We start from the raw sequence: 20,975 nt of genomic DNA, 5'->3' as shown, positions 1-20,975 counted from the left end.
AAATTCCTTTATTTCCTTTCTAAAACGAAACACGCTGTGAGCATCACGAAAAACAACTCTGTTCTCTATTACTTTTGGTGTAAAGGTCAATTTCGACTGGGACTTTTATACGACGGGGTTGATAGTTAATGTTTATTAAAACGCAATTCGATCTCCCGCTTTTTTTGGTTCGTTCGGAAATCGACAAATGTCAGCGTTTCAAGGGTTAACGTACTAACGAATGGAGCTTCCACCGCGTTTCCAATAAAGGGTAAAAGAAAGCAAATAAATTGGAGTTTCAACCATTGGTTTTGTCCACGACATAAATATAGCTTTTCGCAATAGGGCTCACATTGGAAAAAATACTTAGGAGTTGAGTTTTACAAGAGTTTTCTTTCTTTATTTCAAATAGTGCATAACACAAAATAAAGCTGAGTCTTAACTAACATCCCTAACCCTCAAGGTTACAAATCAAAAGCATTTTATATTAAGCTCTACATTCTTAAGATTTTAATCGAACCATAAATAAAATTAAAGCACTAACTACATTTCTATCGGTTTAAAAACTTTTCTTAACTATCATTATTCATCCAAAAAATAAACAATTTCCCTCTCTCTCATATTTAACATTGTCCAACTTTTACACACATTTAACTCATTTAATTAATGTACGGGATCGATAGCCGAGTGCGCCGGGAGTGCCGGGACTCCGTATTATCCCGAAAATAGGCCACAGCGGGATAAAGAGGGTATCCCGCCCGCAGGAAGCAGGAACTGCTATTGTGGCGGCTGACGTAGTCTTTTTGCTACTCTTTTATGGTTCGTGGATATTGGAAAGGGGTATTGAAACTATCTGCCATAAGAGCGGAGGTTACTTGTTGAAGTCTTTTTTTAAGAATTTGAAGGAAGGTTTTTGGACCCAATAGCTAATATTACCTGAATAGGATTTAATATTAGTTCTTTATTTAGCAGCCTGACACAGCGAGCCTTACTTTAATTTGCTGTCCAACTAAGGAGCATGATTCGTGATGTAGTCATCCTCGTAAACAGAGGATACTACAATCTAATCCGATAAAAATAACCTCCCAATGTAGACGTAAACAGAACCGTCGTCGTTGCAATAAAACGTATGAGCAATATATTTATTCCGGCCTGCCCATCAGACATGCGGGCCAATCAATTTCAATTACGGACCAGAGCGCTTCCAATGCCTGATGTCTATCTATAGAAATCGCTGCTCTTTTGTTTCCTTTGGCTTTTTACTTTTCTTATCCCAAGTAAGATTTTCATTCCTAAAAAGAGGCTAAAATATTCCATAAAAAGTATTCCACGGAGGTTGGAAATATCTGCTCGAGCATTCCGTGAGGACCTCTTGTGAGTGTTTATTGGAGTTGAAGCAGTGACTCGGGCTGTAGGGCTGCGGAATTGAATAAGTTTCCGTGTTACGTGCGCCCGAGTAGGCGGGAATGATTCTGTACCAGATAAACGTCACTTGCAACACTTTTGTGGGGAGAGACGTGTTTGGGAATGATAAGAGATACAAAGTGAGCAGCCTAATCTTAAGCTTTCTGAGAACTCTATGTTAGAAAACACACGAATAACTAACTCACACTTGGTTAGCTTGTTGATAGAGCTGAGATAATTCACACATGTTTAACTTGCCGATAGCTGAGATGATGTTTACTATTATCATATACATTTACGATACGATTTAATAGAATCCTGAGGCGGCATTAATGGGGTTACTTAGACCTAAAGTAACATGGGACGATGTCGATTTGACAAAATCCGATGTACTTTAGTGTTATGATCTGGCAACCCTGAGCAGTCACCTTAACCCGAGATAGGTTGGTGGATAGGATGTATCAAAGACGCTTTATCGCTTTCGAGTGGAAATAGCCTTTTTACGAGTTATAGCTTAGAGGGAAAGCGATGCTTTTAAACGCATGCGTACAATGACTCCTACGGCCAACCGTTACCTTACCTTATCCTCATGAATTGTGACATTATTATATGATACTAGCTGACCCGGCGAACTTTGTTCCGCCTTAATGGCAATCAATAACGGGATAAAAAGTATCCTATGTCCTTCTCCTGGCTCTAAACTACCTCCCTGACAATTTTCAGCTAAATCGGTTCAGCCGTTCTTGAGTTATAAGTGGAGTAACTAACACGACTTTCTTTTATATATATAGAAGATTATGTAGGTACTTATTGCAAGATATATTTCCTTCTATTTGACGGATCCTATATCTTTTTAGAATTTATCTCAATTTATGTTGTTATTTATTTTGATAACACACTATTATTGAATATTATTATAGAAACCCTTTTATGAATGCTAATATGGTATTTTCTATCTAACTACTCCAAGTGTATGTATGACCTTATTAGAACGCAGCTAGGTCAAAGGTGAAACACAAGGTTATAATATTTACATTCGACCGCCTTTTGTCTTCCGTCTATTTATGACTGCTAATTCAATGACTGTGTTGTTTTTATTTTCAGTTCCAACATATCAGACTTAAATTTTGTTGAGAATTCACCTCTATTTCAACTCTACAAGATACCACAGTTTTAGCTTAACGCACCGTCTGTACATAGCAAAGGATAAAAGGTCATCTCCCTAGCAATTAGTAGTGCGCTATACGGCTTCTGTGCGTGGCGCGCGTGCCGATGTCGTAACGCCGTCATTACAGGTGGAATGTCCCAAGAACGCCGCCATCTCACGGCATTACCGCCAGCCGCAACGCTGTAATGCTTCCTTATTATCTGCTGTGAAATTGCAATTTGATTACTGTCAAGACACGGAGTCCGGACGTTGGATTTGCAGAAGGCACTTTGCCACGTGACGCGGGACGTCCCCGTACGTGAATGTTTGTTTGATATCACCATCGCCACAATACACCGGGCGCCGTCATACGAATGTCGTACTTATGGGACAAGCAACGCAAGTCTCGAAATAATCTTTTGGCTTGTCTGTCGCGGGTATTATGTAAGATTTGATAGAGATTATATGTATCAATATTCTCGGTAAAACTCTCTTCGACCTTGGGTCTGTCATCATTACGATGGAGAGATGGAGTGGTGGCCTAGTAGAGCTTCCCCATCGGTCTAATCCACTTTGATCACCTGGGTGATCAAAGGACACCAAAATTGCCTGGAATGTATGATCACCTAGGCCTAGGTGATCAAAGTAGAATAGACCTACCTCCCCATCGTTTCTGAAAAGCTATTTTAATGTAAGTAAGTATGTGAAAGTTTGTGTAGGTGCTTGTTACTCCTTCACACAAAACTACCGGATAGATAAAGATGATTTATCAGAGTGTACTTCTGCTAGATATAATAGCAGGAAGCTTTAAATATACCCTGCACTGGGAACAAAAATAGCTGCAATGATGATGAATGTAAGCTCGAACGGGGTGCACAGGTTTTTAATTATAATAAATTGTAAAAGCGTACGCGCTTTCAATTTACAGATTTTCATTTAGTTTACCATGAACAAGCTTCTCACAAATTCTCTTTATACTATCATGGTTAGACTTTATTTAAACAATTGGCTGCGAGTGAAGCAATCTTACTTTTGAACTTTCCAGACGAACATTGTACTCGTATTAAATCTTCATAATTGAAAAGGGCAGGCCGAGAAGAGAGCAAAACAGTGGCGTAGCTTGGGGGGGGGGGGGCGGGGGGGGCCATGGCCCCGGGCGGCATATGAAAGGGGGCGGCGGATAAGAAAAAAAACATTACATGAACAAGAAAAAAAAGGTCGACTATGTCTACGTTGAGACTAACAAATCTAGCTATACTGGCAATTGAAAATGAGATACAATTTGATATCGACGATTGTGTAAAAGATTTTGCTTTGAAAAAAGCACGAAGAGTACATTTTTAATCTATTTTTTTAAGTAATAGTAACAAAAATATTTAAGGAGCTTACTTACCCCTCTAAAACTTGCGCCACAGATAAATCGTGTTGTGATAGGGATAGAGACATGCGATTTTTGGTTTTACAAAGATAATACGATAGAAAATAATACGAAGTAATAAAAACCACTTGTTATAGGGGCATTTTTTGGAGAAATTTATCAAATAACCAAAAAAACACGAATTTAAAAGCAGATTTTTTTTCAAAAAGTATCATTTTTTATTATTTGTTGGCCTTTTTTGTGTATTTTATGTATTTTTTTAGTATCGCCTGTTATTTAGCATTATTACTGTTTTTATTTTATCAGGATATACCGCTTAGTTTAAAAGTTATTACGTTTTCTTTACAATAAGTAATTGGTAGAAAAAAAATTCTCTAAAAAATTAAAAAAAAATCTCAAAAATTTTTTGACCTCTTTTTTGTTGATAAAAATAGGTCTAGTTTCATCTATTTTCATATGTACACTTTAACGTGACTCACGCTGTATACAGGGTGTAAGGTGTCAAGCCGAAGGCAGGTGATAGGTGAGGACTAGACCTATCGATTTCACCCCTATGTATGTTGTACGATTTTTCGTAGTTTAGAAGTTATCGTTAATTTTGTGATTTTTTTAAATTTTATGACCTAGTAGGCTTTAAATTTTTTTATCTTTTTTTGGGTTAACTTTTCTCAGATTTCTTTTTTTTTTGACAGATTCCCTATTAATTGCAGATATTTGAAAAAAATAATCACCTTCCTATCTTTGATAAAAGATACAAAATTTTCGCTAGAAACATAAAAAATATGCTTTTAGCAGAACATTCTAAAATTTTCAACTTAAAAGTTTGAAAAAAAAAGAACTTTCATAGGTCCAAAATAGTTTTAAAAACTGCGCAGTGTTCTAAACTTTCATAATAATACAAAAAAACATGTACTTAATACGCCATTTTTTTCTGTAATCGCTCCACTAAAGTGGTAAGTCGGAGATTCAATAAAAAAAAAATCAAAGGCAAGAGCTTCCTCGTTGTGGATAAAAAAATGTTCTGTTCAGTTATTATTGTCTCTAAATGTGTTCTACGTAACGTAAACTTAGGGGATTGCAAACATTAGTTAGTCCTAAGAAAGTCAAAAACATGTAACGGAATCTCCGACTTACCACTTTAGTGGAGCGATTACAGAAAATAATGGCCTATTAAGTACATGATTTTTTGTATTATTATGAAAGTATTTTGGACCTATGGAAGTTCTTTTGTTTTTTCGAAGTTTTAAGTTGAAAATTTTAGAATGTTCTGCTAAAAGCATATTTTTTATGTTTCTAGCAAAAATTTTGTATCTTGCATCAAAGATAGGAAGGTGATTATTTTTTTCAGACATCTGCAATTAATAGGGAATCTGTCAAAAAAAATAAATCTGAGAAAAGTCAACCCAAAAAAAAGATAAAAAAAATTAAAGCCTACTAGGTCATAAAATTTGAAAAAATCACAAAATTAACGATAACTTCTAAACTACGAAAAATCGTAGAACATACATGGGGGTGAAATCGATAGGTCTAATCCTCACCTATCACCTGCCTTCTGCTTGACACCTTACAAGAAACACCCTGTATAATTTAAGATAATATTTACTCTCAATTGACAAATAAATACTTTAATACTTGTTATTATTGTTTATTGTTATACACCTAGTGTTACATAATAAAGCTGAGCTATTTAAGAAAATCAAACTTCCTGTGGGTTTCAAGCAATTGCTTCTCTTTAATGTATTTTCCTTCTGAAGCAGTGCGTGGTAGTTTATTTTGACTTTCAACAAATAAGGTGAATAGTGTACCTGAAGTCCATTCAATATAATATTTAAACTTTAAAATATTTATAATTAAAATAAAGGGCGGCGGATTTCCGGACGGCCCCGGGCGGCGAAAAACCACGCTACGCCACTGGAGCAAAAGCTTGTATTATCTGTCGAAGAGTCTTCCTTACTGCTCCCTGGGCACTTTTGTGGTGGGTGATAATAATTAGTGTCTTGATTGCTTACATTTTAGTAATTACTGGCACGAAGGAAATTTAAGTATCAAGTTACGTTTACGGACGGTAAAACACGTTACGGAATAAAATCTAATTCTATTATATCTTTCGATGAAATGATGATAAGCCCATGTCAAAATTGATGCCATAACAATGGCGCCAGGCCACAATCTTTTGGCATTTTCGTAGATCGCCGCTTTATCAGCATAAAAGCCTGTTTACTGCGACATTGTTCTTGTGAACGTTCCGAAAATAAAACTGTCAACGACCGAACATTAATTTTAATGGGTATTTGCTTCAATAAGATTTGGCAAAAACCCGTGAGACTCGAGGAAACTTTTCGGAAATCGTAGATTCTTTGTGGCACGACTAGTACGTTTTTGTGGGTATTAATTTCTTCTTGGTATTATTACGGACCCATTACTTGAATACTCTCGAAAGAGTATGTCAGGTATTTGCGTAACGTAATGAGGTTTTTCTGCCGAACGAATATTCGCAACTGTACTTACGTAAAGGGCACGTTTCTATAGGATTAATGAACGTGTCCATTGAAAAAGGATAAATTAGAAATAGGCACTGCCAAAATTATGGGAGTCTTTAGAAGAGTATATTCCAGTTGATGAATTTGGGAAAGAAAATAAACGATCTAAATATCTTATTCCATTTCTAATAAGATAATTTTATTAGGCGTGTTTCATTGGTTTTCAGTAAATGTCTGATTCATTGCTTATAAGATACCCTTTTCATAATGGAATGGTATCATAATGGAATAAAAATCAGGCTGGCTCGCACGAAAGCAGTTTGATTGAAACATTTTTTATTCAGGTCCAAATGCGGCGAGTCGCGCCGCGCTATATTAGTATCCAGGTGATTGATGGGGCATCGCTGGTGTGATGACACTGCGCATGATTACGCTCATGATGGAACCCTCCAATTACTCTGATGGCCGTGGGAGACAGAATTTCGTATGGATTCCAAAGACATTCACTTGTTAGTGGGCTCTTTATGTTGTTTTTATATCTGTTAAAAGCTTTGTAAGGAAATAATAAAATTGTACGTAGTACAGTAAGCCATTAGTAATGCATTAAGATAATTTGAATATGACTAAAGTTTTTAAGGAAGTTGGACCGCGATAATTACTTGTTACTGGGTCATAAGCTCTCTAGATTTGGAGGGTGTGGGTTGACCTCCCAAATTATATAAATTGAACACCTAAATATCCTTGGCTTGAATCAATTTGATTGTCTACAAAGAAATATACCGTGCTTAGAACGGTTCGTTAAGTCGCCGGTCCAAATCAATTAAGGCCAGGACTGAGGGTGTCTTAGAATGTTTGTCACCAGGGTGGTGACCTTACCTACTAAGCCTTAGGTACCTACTTGTTACAATCCGCAATGGAAGAAGTAAGTAGTATTCGTAGATGCAGGTAAAAATAGGTACTGCATTAGCATTAAGTCAGTCTCATGCAGTTACATCACGTCCAAGTCCTGAGTTGGTCCCAGGAATAATACACGTTGTCGTAAAGTTCCCAAATAGAAAATTCCTGTTTCGTGACGAACTGTCGACGCGTTGCCGTAGGCGGAAACATAAATACCTCCCTCTGGCCCGAATTAGACCGCCTCAATGTCACTACTGCCGTTATAAGAGGTATTTTTACCTCAATCTTTGTCTAAACAAAATACTTGGCATATTTGTGGTGTCCTCTTCTTTGTCGTTCACTATTAGATGAAGTTAATGAAAGCTGTCTGCGGACACAAATAGAACAAAATGCCATTTAATGGTTGAATAGAAGTTCGGTGTGAGCTGACATATAGTTAGTTCCGATTTGCTAGTAATACGTATCTAATACCTATAATAGGAATATTATTTCTATCTCTAGTTCCTCAATAAATCTATGCAAATATTAGGTACCTATATGCGGAAAAAAGTCTGATTAAACGACATAAATCCAAAATTTTGCAAAAGTAATCATTACGGTGCAAGTAATATAGAGTCTATTAGTCCGTATAGAGACCAGCAAATATGATCCAATAGTACACAAAGCAATTCATTCAAAAATACATCGGAGCGGATTGGCCGGCGAGGGGCGCCACACGTGCTAAGGCGATTAGGACGGGGGTCGGTATAGCCTCGAGTCCGATATACTAAAGATTATTAGCCTTATAAGCTGTTTGTCCCTGCTATTGTGTGGATAATAATATTTCCTGTGAACCCTTTGTATCGTCAGCGTTTCTACACGCAAGCGACAGTATATTCTCTCTTAAGTTTCACTCATTTATCTTTGACAGGAACAAATGGAAGTAAACAATCAAAAGTTGGCACGAATATTCGCAATGCCACAAGACAAGGACGTCCAAAACAGTTTTTCGGATGTAACTAATTGAAAATGTTACGTCAGACGTGTTATCAGTACGAAAATTGGGTAAGATCCAAGCCAGGTGAAGCCATGAATGAAAAGCACACTGAAATATCTGATCAAACCCCGGTAGTTTTGAGATCTATCCGGTTTTAGCCACATGAATGGTACCTCTACAAGTGCCGATATTAGCCGCGCGTCCCGGCCACTTGGGCACGTTTAGCCTGTTTCATTTTAGAAACCGTTTAAGACAATACCAAGCCAGAACCTTTTATATTTCCAGATCAATAACCCCTTGTTCAGATGCGAGCCGTTGACACATGAATAGAGAGTGAAGAGCCATTTTCCCCCATGGACGCTATTGTTTAATGCAGATAGGATGGGAAAGGTTCAGGGAGGTCATTGCGATGTTTGGTTTGAGCGTAGGCAGAGGTGATTAGCAAGTGTAAACGAGGTCACGGATTAGCGTGTTCGACACTTCTGTACGCATGAATGTACCTACTCAAACATTTGGGATTAATCTGGCACAGATATACAGGTTAATGAAAAGCGAGGATACCGTACATGAGGTTAAGTTGGCATAAGCACTAAGCTTAATTTAAACGTCTAATTATGCAGAGGTCGGCACGTGACTTGAGCGTGGTCTGGAACGTTTTAAAGCAATAGTGGCTTATGAGGACGGCGTACCCAGCCGAGACATATGAAACTCGTGACTCCAAATGTAATTTTATATTGGCGGGTGGGTGCCACCCACACGAGAAAGTTGTGTTAGCGGTACACTCGGGAATGTTAATGGTTGGAGCAATTATTTTGTAGGCCGTACTCCAAATGAGCTGACGAACGAATTCAGTTACCGACCGCATGTGACTAAAGCCGCGCTCGAGTCCTTTGACGTGCTTGAGACGAAAGATCCTTATTGGAGTTTTAATGATGTACGTGTCGGTTACGTAATAGACACAATACTACGGCTAAGCACTATGTACTTTTGTAACAAAAATGTTCTGATGTGCCGTCGTCTGTACATATATGCAGAGCTGCCGCTGATTTTGTTAAAAATACTCAGAACCTTAATATTGTTACAACAAAAATATGTAGTTAAAACCAGATTTAAGCGTTCAATTTCAGCAATCTATTACCATTTTTCGGGCTGAAATTAATAAAAAACTCTACGATAATCAATTTTTGCAATAAAAAACGCGGTGTAGCGCGTGTGGTTCTAATCAAAAAGAAAATGTGCTCGTAATATTGTTTATCGGAATAAATTGTAACAGGGGTGAAATAAATTGTTGCGACCGATGGAACGAATTCCCAACTTTTGGATTAAATTTGGGGAAGCTTGGGAAATTGGAATGATATATCAATATACAACGTTTGATTTATTATCGCAGCCGAGATTTTTGTATTCTCGGTTTTTGCGCTACCTGGAAGTAAGATGCGCGATTTTGTTTTTAAAGGACTTTTTGTGGACTCGGGTTTTGGTCACGCAACTAACGAACCCTTCGCGTGTGAGCATCTGCTCTGCTCATTGGTTAATATTACCGAGAGAGGTCCAATCAGCAACTGTCATAACGACTACACTTTTGTTATAATCATTCATTGTAACACTTCATCAATATTTGGCTTCTTAACGCAGAAGGAATAACGAGTAGATGAGGAACAAAAGGAGGTGGATAAATCGATGATATCAGACTGAATAGATGAATGAACGAAAGAACATTACGGCGCTGACACCATTTGAATTCGAACAGGGTATGACGTAGGTTAGTAGAGCCTAGAGCTTTAGAATACTTCAAGTAGCTATCTGTATCTGATATTTCCGATCTTAGATTTATTTTTGATGTCGTTTCTTCTTAGCATTAAAAAAAAGCGAAAGTCCAAATAAAAAAGAAACAACAAAATATGTATTACTAAGAAGTTTATATAGGCAGTATAGAAACCGTGCAAAGCTGGGCCAAGCTTCTACAGTTACAGTCGCTATAAGAGTGAGTGATAGCTCCTGACTTGTGAATGGAGAGCCGTAATGAAGTCCGGCGGCGTCCGAGGGTACGTGACCGCCGGTGGACCACGCTGAATGCTGATCAGCGCCATCATGAAATAATATTAAGTAGGTATACTATATTCGGCGCAATCAAAGCACTTGGTTTTATTACCTTTTTGCGTTGATGTGTAACGGTCGGTGCATTTGAAAATCAGGTTAAAGGTGGGCCTTTAAAATTAAAACTGATTTTGTTTCAACAATCTTCATATTATAATCAGAGTTCTTATGTACTAGTGGTACTAGTTCCAGTAGGGACTTGTTTGTAAATCATTTTGTGTATGTATTGTTCGGACAATGATGCAATGGCGAGGATATTGCAGATTTGAATCAGCCGAAGAGAATTATGATTCGGAGAGCTTGTAAAGTTGTCAGTCCGATTGAGTCATTTTGACGCCCATTACGGGATAAGCCTGACGGTTATTTAGTTATGTTTGACTTCATGGACAGGACACAGGGATTGTAACCTCCGTTAAACCTTCAAGATAGAAAAGATAATCAATGTAATAATATCCACTATTTTAATTCCTTTAGCTTTTGCTCAATAACTGCAGCTATTCGCTTTCTTAGTCAGGCCTGAGAGCAATTTTATTTATGAGTTTTTTGCTCTCAGCTTCATACATTCCGTTTCAGTTATTACAAAATTCTCGAATAAAAATAAATTTTTATTACATATTACTTATATATGTATTATGATGAAATAAAATTTATATTTAGGCGCACGTAGGAGCAAGCAATGCATGTAATAATAGTTGCTATTAAGCGTCATTCTTTTAAAAGCATAATTCTCACAACTCTACATTTAGACCGAAAATGCGTAGGCGCATTAAAGCAAATGACTGCGTTTAAATCCCACGCGGCATTAAATTAGGGGTCCTATGTCAAATACGAGATTCGTTTAAAAGCTTTTTAGTTTTAAATTAAAGTTCTTGTCGGTACATGATTCAAACTCTATGTTGTCACTGAGGTCTTTAACCTCAATTCTCTAAGCAGTTTTTTTCATAGATAGATCACATCTACACCTCACCTATTAGATTGAAATCTACAAAACAATTTAAAATCGTGAGGTATCAAACTAAGACTTTTTTAGCGCCAGCCTACACACTCTTCGCCACTTTTTCAGTTCAGTATTAATCTCATTTTATAATTTATTTAAGTGACAACCAGACCAAATTGGGATAGGTAGCTGTACCAATAAGGACACCACCTGTCAATTAGTACCGTTCATCAATTTTATCCGCCGACTGATAATGGAAAATGTTAATTAGTCGGAGTGTCAATGGCCTACTGTTTCTATTAAAATGATCATTAGCATCATTTTACAATTTCCCGCAAATTAACTTTGCATTATAATTGACCTGATATAGGCTATTAATGTCTTGATTTATATTCGTTGTTAAGTTATGTAAAGTAAATAAGATTAAATTAAGATTTAGAAAAAAATTGTTTGAGAAGAACTTATTTAATACTAGCTTTCCGCCCGCGGCTTCGCCCGCGTGGAATTTTGTCTGTCACAGAAAAACTTTATCGCGCGCGTCCCTGTTTCAAAAACCGGGATAAAAACTATCCTATGTTCTTTCCCGGGACTCAAACTATCTCTATGCCAAATTTCATCAAAATCGGTTGCGAGGTTTAAGCGGGAAAGCGTAACAGACAGACAGACAGACAGAGTTACTTTCGCATTTATAATATTAGTTGGGATAATATAATACTCGTAATTACTTATAGTCCTTTTTCCTCTAAATTTAACAAATTCATACACATTACTAAAACAGAATACCGATTATTAATTGGTGCTTGCTTGTTACAAGTTACAAAACAAAACAACTGAGTCATCATTAGAACGACTTTAGTTCGACCACCACGTAACTTGTGTCACAAAAAAATACAAGAACATTGAACTTGTAACACTGAAAGTCTAGACAAGCTAAAAATAGTCCATTATGACGAGTAATTTTTAAGAGGCTTTCTCCGTCCAATTTATTTGAAGGGACGGCACTTTGGGCGGGACGTCCAACTTTATTATAACCGAGCAATTTCTCAATTTAATCCGATTATTGGTGCTGAATTTCTTTCCACTCTACTGGTTGTATGATAGCTCTGAAACGGTTCGAAACAATAGCCATGGAGATTGGAAGCCACGGGTGTCATCTGGAGTTGATTGCGATGTTCACAGCTTAGCTACAAACTTTTATTTGCGGATAATTGACCCAAATACAGCTTCTGACGTCTTGAATAGGCTTGCTCATGATACCAATGTCATGCTAAGTAAGAGCTGGTAGAGCAACCCTTTCCAGAATATTTCTAAACTCGTAGCTGGAAGGTGTGGTGGAAGAAACGCGAAGGAAACAACGCAACGCGCGTCACAGCTATGATCTATTTTATTGGTCTTTTTATAGGAGCTCGAATGACAGAAATCAAAATTATATATACAAAAATTTCAGCCAAATAAATACTTATGTGCTTTCTTAATAACTAAGAACAATTTATGGTCTTGAGCTTCCATTCAAGAAATCTTAAATCGGAAGTGCATTATCACAATGACTCAACTGAATGCGGCAACAAACACAGAACGAGTGTTCTCTAATATTTTAAACATTTCTTTTTTAGTCAGCTGCACTTTTTCCTATTTGATTCATATCGATCGTGAGCATTACAATCGATTTCTACCGAGCAATGAAAGTAAGCATGAATGGAACAGTTGAATGTTACATAAAAATGATTTAAAAATTATAATTTCATTATTGAACTAGCCATTGCTTCGTTCAATTTGATTTGGATTTGTCAAAAAAGCAGTTTCATACTTCCGGGACAACAGGGAGTTTATAGCCGCGTTTATAGAGTTTTTATCTAGAGAGAGAGTACAGCTGCGAATAATATAATGTTTAACTTCATAAAAATATAATACGACTTCGTATTGTTATATCGAGTGTTTTTGTTGTAATATTATATGTAATAGGTACTTAATTAATTATGTTAATTATTGTAACTTTAATTAGTTCTAATTTTTCAAATAAGATATTACGAAAACGTATTAAACGGGTGAGAAAGCTGCTTTAATATATTAAGTATTTTGCTAATCAGATTTACTTGTTACGCTTATTAATTATAATAATAACATAATTCTTTACTTAGCCTACATAATATTGTAGTTACGATAATGTCTTTATTAACTGCTCAGTAAAATAAACAAATTCCTGACAATAAATTAATTAGACCCTAATTAAATAGAGCTTGTATAATAGAAACTAGATATGGATATATTAAACATGTTGGTATTATTAATTAATATTAACTGATTGGCATTGTGTACAAAAATGAAATTTATTCTTTGTTTGTTTTTAGGCATATCTGCTAGCCATCTTGTCTGGCTGGAGGAATTATGTATAATCTAAATTACCGACCGTGAAAAAATAAATATAGTAATTTCATATTTGTTTTTGTTACATTGTTTGCGATAATGATTTCACACAGTTAAGTTTGAAAACATCAAGTAAACCCACAAAAAGTCAATATTCAGAAAATGACCTCGATCCGGTCAATGTGAGTTCAAAGTTAATATCGTATCTGCCTACTAATGGCCGAAAAGTTGGCTGGTGTCCACTGAACCAGTGTTATTATACAAACTGAGTTACCTGATATAGATGCGCTATAGACCTATAAGTCATAATTATGAATACTGTTGTTATGAGACGAAGAAATTTCTATTTTTAGCTCTCATATTTGAGAGACAAACCGAGACATTTTCTCATAATTCACAAATCGTGTGAAGAACATTTCTTCTTACCAAAGATAAGATGTCTATAACAGATGAGTTAAAAGCTTATTAAGAGAAGAAAAACAATTCTCGGAAAACTTTGCGCACATAAAAACATGAGTAGGAAAATTCTGCGTTTAATAATAAGAAAATATCTCAGAAAGTTGTCTTCGCACACAACAACCGTTGTTCTCTCATTGTTTTCGCCTTAAAATGTGGATCCTCGCTCTGATCCCACTTTATTAAAATAAATGGAACTATTACGCCAAACTGGAGAAAGTTAGAATATACAGCTGTTGCAAAACAGTACTGGTTTTTGTAGCCACGGGCTTTAGCACGACAGACAATGGGTTACATAAGTACCATAATAGCTTAAGATGTTAACAGTACCACATACGGTATTGAGATGCAATAGGAATCGATGGTGGGTATAAAGTGGTAACGAAATGTTCCCATCTATCTGTATAGAAAGTAGAACTAAGATTGTTTAATGGTGTGTAAGACATGGTGTACATAAATCTTGGTAGCAATTTATGACGTGTTGAAAAACAAGCGCAACATAAATCTACGCGTCACGAATTTAGTGGCACATTATAACTTTACGAAGATATGGGAAAATTTTGTTATTTGTTAAGAACCATATTTTTATTAGAAATAGGTATATGAAACTAAAAATAACGCGTAAACAGTTTGAAGATTGTTGCAGTAATGAAATGTAGGTACATAAATATTATTTTAAATACACTGGTTAAATTGTTATTTTCTCTATAATTGAGTATAGCTCATACAAAAACTTGCTTTACTTTTAATTGTCAGACAACGTATGTAAATGTAGAGTCAACAAAATTATATCGTTAACAGTTTCTGCCTGTAATTAGTGGAACTATAAACAATGGCGTTACAATAAACATGTATACCGAAACTAAACAAGTGTCGTAAGTAAACCCCGTTTAATGATACAACAATTTCTATGGACACACACAAACAGCCGTAGGCGTCCAAATATTTGGAGGGCAAACTTAAGCCCACAAGTGGAACCTAAATGGTCGCGATAAATGTATACCGAAATATTCGTACCATTCCCAAGTTCTTTAGGTAACGGAATACAACTACATTTTTATGTCACATATACAATAATATTCTTGATTGCTCCGTAACATAAACATTATTCTAAGAAATGATATCATTATGCATTATAATATATTACGGGGGTGGAATATGATGGAATTTTCTGGAGAATGTTTTTAGAGTGAACGTTTCAGAAGGTAGATTTACTCGTATATCAGACAGATTTTAGTTCTTAAATAAGCACCAATTGCCATCGATCAACTAAGCAGAGCTTACGGGACTATCCCCACCTCTCGTTTCCATCGCTGCAACTCCTGGAGCTACATTTACAGGAGTAAAGCTGTTGGTAGAGCTTTACCGCCAATAAAAAACAACAGCAGAGCTTGTATATTTAATATTCGTAATATACTTTTTCTACCAATTTTTACATGATAAGAGGACAACATACACGTTACAATCCACTGGGAAAAATGGATCACGCACACGCTTAAGGCTCTTTTGGATAAGAGCCAACTATGCGTGGATACTCTCTCATTGGTCATTACTTCTCAGTTATAAACTTATCAACCAAAATCAGATCAAGGTTAAGGCCTCAACACCGCGATGATTCGAGTAAGAATAACCAAGATCTTGTTTAAACCACAACAATCTTGACCTACACATTTTTTTGATGAAAGTAGTACTGGGTGGCGCAAAAGTAAAGACCCTATTTGGTTCAGCTATAACATTTTTTCTAAATTAGAAAACTAGATTTAGGTTTTTTTAAATGTATATTTGTGCCATTAAATTTCGTACCATTAGGATTTAAAGACGATGTCTTTTAAATGGTGACCTCCAGAGTTGATACACATTTGAGCCCTATTTATGACATTTTGCATAACTTGCCGTAACACTTCCTGCGATATGTTCGTTATTTCTTGACGAATGTTTTCTTTTAGAGCTGCGAGAGTCTGTGGCTTGTTCACATACACCCGAGATTTCAAAAAACCCCAAAGAAAGAAGTCTGGACTGGTCAGATCGGGTGATCTTGCAGGCCAAGGCAAATCGCCAAAACGAGAGATAACTCGGCCTGGAAAAGCGTCCGTAAGAACATTGACACAATTATTCCACGTTCTTGGGGAGTAAAACGGTCCATGTTTATTTTCAGTGTATTTTACATTTGTTCACTACACAATTTTCAACAACAAAATGACAGAAAATGTCATATAAAAAAATAAAAAGTATTTTCTTTAGTGCCAGTACTTTTGCGCCACCCAGTATATTTACACTACATAGGCCAATCGAATTAAACACTTGCCCAACCAATTTTACATGACCAATTGAACCAATATTTGGTAGTGTTGTTTCATACGGATAGCAAATTGTGCCAATAGCCGTGTCGGGTACTAAAATTCGATTAACTCGCAAGAATCTGTTTACATTTCCATACACTCTATTGTTTCTTTAGTACTTTAGTATTACGAATTCGATTGGTGAGATACGTAAGCAAGAGTCTCTTGGGAGTTGTATATTTCTATCGGTTTTAATAAGAATATTGGCTATTTTGGCGAATTGTGGCCAAATGTGTTGCTTATAAGGTAACTAATTTCATTCATAAATTGGAAAAACATTTTCTTTGGCGAGTGATTTGATTGACTTTTATCTCTTTTGTTTTGTACCAAGAGATATTGTTTGATCATTGTTTCAAGTCAATAAAATAAAAAATTACATTTGAAGTAGAGGGAAAAAAATAATCATTTACCAGGATCATAATTTGCCTGCGCATACGAAGTGCCTCCCACACAAGACAATTAGAATATTAAGTATATTTGCCATAGATAAAAAATTGTGTTATTTATTCTTGTTAATGTGACTCTATATTTTAGCGTCATAGGGTTAACACGTTGACTTCTCATCCTCGAGGGTTGTTAGAGTCAGATCAGCTTTAAAAAATGCCCACTTAACCTGCGAAGTGCCATGACTCTTGTTGATTTGTTGTCACTCATCACTGTGAAGTATGCCACTTGCATCGGTTCGGCCGTGGGCCGGCGCTAATGCGTGGGAAACCGGGCCAATTGCGACCGGTTGCTTTGCATACAGTGGACGGGACAATTAAACATCATGCATCTTGCTCTATATTAGGCAACAACACGTGTCGCTTGCTGTTTTGAACGCGTAACACTTAATATGGTAGCAGGCAGCTAGAGGATTAAGCGGGCTGTTTTGGTTTTGCAATAGGTTAATAGAGATGGCAGTGATTCATTCACTTGTGTTTTGGCCTTGATGAGCTGTACTTAGTTGATTCTGGAGTGACCGGTCAGCTTAATAAATATGGTTCGCACTGTAAATGAAGGTTAAGTCCTATAATATGTTATGTGCTTATCGTATATAGTTACCACTATCAACAACAACAATGAAACAATAGATCAAATTTCCTTTGTAGAAACTACCTACATTGTTCTGACTTATCAACATATATATGACGAAAAATGCTAAGAACTCAATTATACTTACTCTAATTCTTTATGCGTTGATTAGTAAGAATTTTCATTAAGAATAACAAGAGCCGTAATCAGAAATTCATTAACTGCCCACAGCTGTTTGTGTAGTTGTTTCTCGCAAAACATCAAAGTCAACATAAATTATGGCGCTTATAACCAGATAAGATGAGAACTTTCTAAGATGATTTACGGTTTGCGCATTGCCAGTGACTAATCATAATATTCAATAATCACTTCCAGACTCTTGTATGCTTACACAATATGGCGGGAGGCTCAGCGATACTTGAATAATGAATGTAAGTCATATCTTAAATGTTTTTATTTACTTAAGTTGGTTTATCCTCTTTTGGATGCATGGTATCTAGTTATGAAACTATGCATCATGTCCCAAATTTCTCCTAGACCTGTTCATGCTTTTATTAGGTCCTCTTTTGGTTAGGTTTATCAATAAAACGTGTCTCGCATATCTCAGGCTCTGTCTGTTACACCCATATCTATGACATAAACTTTCGTGGTGTTTTCTTGGAACAATTTTGTGAATCATAAAACAGAAATTCTTTTGATGAGATTTTAATGATTTGAAGTTCAAATTTTGAACCTACCTGAGGTTCATTTAATTAAAATCCCTAAAATCAAAAAAGAAATTATACTTCGACAAGTCACCACATCTGCAAGAGTCGTTGACCTGAAATAACAGAAGAGGATTGAAACGTTTACATTTAGTCGAGGGGAACAGGTGGGGTTGTTTATATAATGCACATTAGCCAGATCCTTGTTATCTTTAGCATGGAAAAGTCAAATTTTTAATTCAAATAACAAAAGACGGAGTTGTACTCGGATCTCCGAAATGATTAGCGAATAAACTCACGAACTCCGCGTGCGAGCGTGATTTTCGCGAGGATGTTCACAGCCAAAATTTGACTAATTCAATTTGTCTTTATTTGCATCATAAACCCCTAAATCTTGTTACCACTTCCATGTGCTTTATTTCTAAAACAGCTGTGTAGTATTTCAACAATAGGATTGTTAAGCATAACGATTCTGTTTTTGTTAATTGTATAGTATAATGTACACCCACATTGTTTCAGGTCGAATTCAGGCCGGTGTTTTAAATGTAGAGCGTGTAAGTAATAGATTAAGGTCATGATAAATCTTTTGCCGCGGTACACTTTTACGATTGGGTGTATTAATAAACTAGGTAATCTTATAAAGCAATTAAGTAACTGAAAACCAAGAAATCAATTTAAACCTTAAAACTGTCAGAAGATTTCTAGGAATAATAAGTGCCTGGATAATTACGGCTGTGGTTATAATGATAAGGGTAGAGGAAAAAGATTGTGACAACAAAAAAGAAAGAAACAGAAACAAACATGTCAGGAGTCGATGAATCATAAAGGTGCTTAGGAATTCCTGACCACAAGATATTTCTCCGGAATATCAATGGGGTGAATCAGGAATGAGATATGCGGGGTTAAGCCTTTTAAATCCTGCATAATTATAACGAATGATGTTTTGGTACGTATCGAATTTTTCATTACTTTGTGTTTAGATATGGAAAAGTTCCAAAAAGACCGACACTTGAGTAAATATATCTCAACAACCTGTACGTATTGCAACACGTTTTCCTTTGCATTAGCAAATGGAGCACCAACTCACAAAATTCTCAGTATCGACATAATTAACTCACAATCCGTAACTAGTTGCCAAACTTGGACGCACTCGGACATTCGGGAGGGCCAGTTTGATGAGTTCCTCTCCTCGTGAACACTGTGTCTCATTAGACAACTTTCCGTACGAGAATATACCTACATACAGTCGTATAGAAGTGAGGATCTTCGTCATTACAAATAAAGAATTTGATTTTGTTCAATCATAGAAAGTGTATGCGAGCAAAAAGAAAAACAAAGCCGTCGACAATAGTGTCGAACTCTCGAAGAATTAATTGTTCGCCGTACGAACAATCATAATTGCAAGCACTATCGATTGCTGAATGGATCGCTTTCTTTTCGCTAAGTAGGCGGCTGATTTTACTGCAGGCTGTGGGTACGAGTTAGCCTTTTGTGTGATACTTGTAAAGTTTCCAAACTGCTTTCTTTGAGTGGTTTATTATGGTTTTACAGCATGCAATTAGTGGCTTCTTGAAGAATAAAGAGGCGATACCAGTAGCAGACGAGCAGGTTAGCCCTTGTGTGCGTGCGCCGGCCAGGTGGAAGAACTGGTTGCCTTCTCTTCTTGTGGCAAGGTGTGTTTTACAATGTCCCTTTGAATTTCTCAAGCGAGATTTATTGAACAAATCTGCTTTATTATTGCTTCGAACCCCAGTACGGCAAGCGGCAGGAAACGGGTGATATTTCTATAAATATTTTGCATACATTCACACAGCTGGTTCTAACCAGCTTTATAAAGGTAGAAGAGAAACCATTTTTGACGAGGTTAAATCGGAATAAACAAGATGCGTGCGGATAATCAATATATTATTTACATATTCATCGTATTGCAGCGTCATTTCCAATTCCAGCAATCAAATCCACGAAGACTTCCTATTGAGAAACAGACTTACATATTCAAAGGTTTCAAAAATAATTATAACGTTTCGCTTGAAGAACAGCGAATGGATAAATCTTTTAATTGGTGCAGTATTGCTCTACCTGCGTTTCGTTCTCGTTCCAGACCCATTGTTGCATTTGTAACCGTAGCTCGGGCGCAAGGCCGCTCAGGTAGCCGTATGATTATTCTTAACCTTCTTTGACCTCTTTTATTATGTTACAAACCTGTAGTTTTCGGACGTAGACAATTAAATGTTTAAGATTACCCGGTGCTTCAAAGTTCTTTTATTGATTCTCATGATTCTCTAATGATAGCCTATGCCTAAATGGTATGGTGTGAACCATACTGTGTGACCTTGCCTTCGACCGGTGAGCGGCCGCACTCGCAAACATTGTACATACTCTTAGTTATGTGATGGTATAAATTTTAAAGGAATAGGCTGTTAGTAAATTGGCATCTACATTCAATGCATTGTTAAGCCCCATCATAAACCAAACCAGTTTGTTCCAATTGACTAGTTTATTGAATCTCAACTGAAGGACAAGCGAGGTTACAAGGGCACCCTTAATTCTTTTTGCACAGGCGTTTTATGCATTAATTATTCGGAGTTACGATGCTTTATTTTCAAAACAATGTGGCATATGTTCTGTGTCATCGCCAACAATACTTCGTGTAGACTTGCTCTTGACTTAGAAACAAAACGATTCGCAGCGGTCAACGCTGCCAGTTGGCCCAGACTTCTCAGGATTTCTTCAACTGTGACACGACCCTGAGAATTGGGGTGAACAAAAACTGTGCCAGAGTCTGTGTGAAAAAACATTGTTA

At 36.5% G+C, this 20,975-nt stretch overlaps 1 protein-coding gene across 2 annotated transcripts in view; it reads right to left on the bottom strand.

Moving 5' to 3' along the window:
* The window catches only part of Arl4 (ADP ribosylation factor-like 4), a 60,324-nt gene that overhangs the window by 38,308 nt on the left and 1,041 nt on the right, over positions 1–20,975 (bottom strand). The window lies entirely within an intron of this gene.

The sequence above is a fragment of the Ostrinia furnacalis genome, unplaced genomic scaffold (genome assembly GCF_004193835.3).
Source record: "Ostrinia furnacalis isolate ACB-3 unplaced genomic scaffold, ASM419383v2 OfSCF0073, whole genome shotgun sequence".
Classification (NCBI taxonomy): Eukaryota; Metazoa; Arthropoda; class Insecta; order Lepidoptera; family Crambidae; genus Ostrinia; species Ostrinia furnacalis.
This window is presented reverse-complemented; position numbering and strand designations above follow the sequence as displayed.